General features: G+C 44.1%; 2 non-coding genes across 2 annotated transcripts; both read right to left on the bottom strand.

Moving 5' to 3' along the window:
- Window positions 1-83, bottom strand: TRNAG-CCC (transfer RNA glycine (anticodon CCC)). Its single transcript is given in 2 exon segments — window positions 1-36; window positions 47-83. It is a non-coding gene; the product is annotated as a tRNA-Gly (tRNA).
- A 611-nt stretch (window positions 84-694) lies between these two features.
- On the bottom strand, window positions 695-787 carry TRNAY-GUA (transfer RNA tyrosine (anticodon GUA)). The gene is made up of 2 exons: window positions 751-787; window positions 695-730 (listed from the first exon to the last, which is right to left on the bottom strand). It is a non-coding gene; the product is annotated as a tRNA-Tyr (tRNA).
- Window positions 788-3,562: the final 2,775 nt, after the last annotated feature.

The raw sequence follows: 3,562 nt of genomic DNA, 5'->3' as shown, positions 1-3,562 counted from the left end.
TCCGTCGAGCCGGATTCGAACCAGCGACCTATGGATCACTGTAACTCGGGAGACCACCGCTCTACCAGCTGAGCTATCGACTTTTCTTTTTTTGTTTTTTTATTGCATAAATTGCTACAAATACATCAGTAAAAGATCGTGATTGCCATGCCCCTTGGCTGACAACCGTGTCTAATGGACTTTCATTACCACAAGTTCACCCATCAGACTCAAGACCTCCTCCGCAGCGTCTTGCTGCTTCAAAATTTCTTTTAGTTTATACACTTATTCAACAAAATAATCACATACAGATCGTGCATCGACATCACAGTGTCTATAAGCCATCGTACTCCTCCAAATACTGTGAAGACCCAATAGCATGATGAGGTCATACTGAAAATGATCATTAACAGTTGTTAAGTACCGAATTCCGCGTGGCGTCAATGGCACGTCTTTTTTAAGTGTCCTTTGTAACACATCACAGTAAAACACCGCATCCCAACAATCCCAACAACGTAAAAGCCTGCTTTTTTTAGATTGCAAACTGAGCTATCGACGACGGACGAGAAGTATAAATTCATCGCTCTCATGTACAGGGATTAGAAGGCCAGAAAAGAAAAAAATCTCTTCTTTCCCTCTTGAAAAGCCGGAGGCAGGTATCAGCGTTTCATGCGGGAGGGTACCTGAGCAGGCCGACAAAACAAAAAATACTCACTCCGTCGAGCCGGATTCGAACCAGCGATCTATGGATCACTATAATTCGAGAGACCACTACAGTCCACCGCTCTACCAACTGAGCTATCGACTTTTTTTTTCCTTTATTGCCGGCCTTCGACAAAGGACATTCAATACATGAACTACAGAAAACTTGGTGAGTATGCAAGCAGCCCATTCCCACTTCGGTTAGGCACTGTCATACTAAAATTCTTGCAGATGGGTCAAAGGTTCAACCTTTGACAACCACTCTAGAACAGATGAGCCTGCTTTAAGCACCGCAATAAACTTACGCATTGTTTCTCGAAAATATATTCCCGCAGGTCTAGCATCTGGGTCACAGTGATACCCGGCCATGCGAGACCGCCACATGCTATGGAGGCCCACAAGCATTATCAGGTCAAACGGTGCCTCGTCTTGCTCTATAGGTAGAAACCTGATGCCATAAGGATTCAGCGGCAAATCTTTCTTCGAGGTCCTTTGCAGGACATCCCAGAAATATACCCCCTCCCAACAATGCAAGAAAACATGATAAATCGTTTCCTGTTCCTTACATATAAGGCAGTGTGATCCCCGCGGAAGTAGCATGCCCTTTGCCTCTTCAAAAGATTTTACACTCAAGGTGCCTGTGTGCAGCTTGAAAAAAAAAAAAAAAATGTTTTTACCCTTTGTGGCACAAGCATCTTCCTGACTCGTTTTAAAACGTTTCTTCCTGGGCCTCCTTTTTATATGGCTCTGTACATTGGTTCCGAGAAAACAGTGTCACATAACTCCTTACACAATGTTTTCCTGTTCACATTGGTTAAATACTCTTTCGAGAAGTTGGAAGTGAGAAAACTCGCTCTTAAGACGATCTCTCTAAAGTAACCTGAAAGTCTTCGGTTCACTTGTTGCGTGGAGACTACCAAATACGTCAATGCACTGCCGAGCCGTACTTGACACATGGTGCGCAGAAAAGGATCTTTTACGTCTCGGAAAAACAAAAAGCCTATTAACAATTTGACGCAAAAACAAATGGCCAAGTCCGAGTCCGCCAGCTTTGACGCACCGAAATAAATTGGGGCGGCTACATCTCTCCCAACAAGAGGCCCAAATAAAAACAGCAAAAACACAATGCAGCTTCTGTGCATTCAACCGAGAGCAATGCAATGTTTGCAACACATACCACAGTTTGCTTATGAAAAAAAGATTGCACCACAGTAGCTCGCGAAAAAATAGACAAATGGGCACTTTTCCATTTTTCAGCCTTCTCTCACATTCTTTTCACTTGCTCACTCCAATAAGGCTGGGAATCCAGATAAATTCTAGTGGAATGCCGAGGTACTTCACGGAAGTAGTCACCCATGACACATTGGCGAAAATGTCTGTGGTTGATGGCCATTCTCCGTGCCAGAACCCCAAACACTTTTGCCAGTTTACCATACTTCCCGTTACAGCGCTAAAATATTTTGTCACTTCAATCGTCTCGCACACACTACGATCATCAACACAGCTAGCTGCTACATCGTCTGCGTATGCAAAAAGCTTGACTTTTGCTGCTTGCACTTGAAAACGAGGAATTGACTCCTTTTCGGTTATTTCCAAACAAAGGGTTTCTATATATATGCAAAACAGAAGCGGGCTAAGGAGGCAGCCCTGACTTACCGAACGCTGTGCCCTTATGGGCCCCCAGTTTCGTTTTTACAATTAACTTTGTGCTGTAGTTTCGGTACGCCATGGCTACTCCCCCAGTAATCACACACCCAACATTAATACACTCTAGAATGCATAACAAGAGTTCATGTGACACACAGTCAAAGGATTTCTTTAGGTCGAGCTGAAGGACTGCCACACAGGCATACATGGCGTCACTGTTCTCAAGCACACACCTCGCTTTATGGATGTTATGTACTATTGAGCGCCCCTTGATTCCACACGTTTGGTGGGACCCAACTATCTGCTGTATTACGGTCTGTAATGTGGCTGCAAGAACCTTCATGTAAACCTTGTAGTCTACATTTGTTAATGCAATCGGCCTGTACGATGATACCTATCTCAGTTTCTCTGCTCGGTCGGTTTTGGGGATGAGTACTGGGTGGGATGACGCGTACGATGCAGGGAGCACCTTTACTTCGCAAGCTTCGTTGAAAACTAAAGTTAATACTGGCGCTAAGTAGGTTTTGTAGAAAGCTGCGCCAAGGCCATCTGGCCCTGGCGACTTTCCTGCGTTCAGTTTATTTATGGCAAGCTCAACTTCAGTTTCGCTAATCAGCCACTCCAACCTTATGTTTTCTTGGTCGTCCCAGGAAGTCGTGCTTAAACTTTGCCACATCTACTTGTTGCAAAGCGAAGAGCGCCTGATAATAATCAAAAAACGCCTTCGCGGTAATGTCATCATCGCCCACATTCCGACCACCCACTTCGATTTCTACGATATGATTTCGCTGAGCATGCGCTCTTTCTAGCCCCAGTGCTCGTTTGGAAGGCGTTTCACTCGCTGCGAATTCACGGGCTCTCGCCCGCACGATTGCGCCTCGGTGTCTTGCTTCTTCTTTCACTTCGTTTTTTTTTTTTTTTTGGTATCCTCTAAAAGAGTTCCCTGTGCTTCGCATTCGTAAGCTATAATTTGTGAAGCAGAGATCTTAAATGTGATTCCTTTAAGTTTTCTTGACATTTGATGCAGGTAGATCTTTCAATGGCTTTTATCTTAATTTACTGCTTGCAAATTTCCCATTGTTGGCCTAGGTTTTGCAGCCTGTCCTATTTTATTTTATTCACTTCTTTTACGTTCCTAGTGAAAGTTTCATTCTCTAAAAGCTTGTTATTTATTGTCCATAACTCCCACTGAATTGTGGCGGCTCGTTTTTCAAGCCTACACTACACTGGACCA

This window comes from Amblyomma maculatum, chromosome 1, assembly GCF_055883805.1.
Source record: "Amblyomma maculatum isolate TAMU_Amacu chromosome 1, ASM5588380v1, whole genome shotgun sequence".
Taxonomy (NCBI): Eukaryota; Metazoa; Arthropoda; class Arachnida; order Ixodida; family Ixodidae; genus Amblyomma; species Amblyomma maculatum.
The sequence above is the reverse complement of the archived record's forward strand: the minus strand, read 5'-3'. Positions and strand labels throughout refer to the sequence as shown.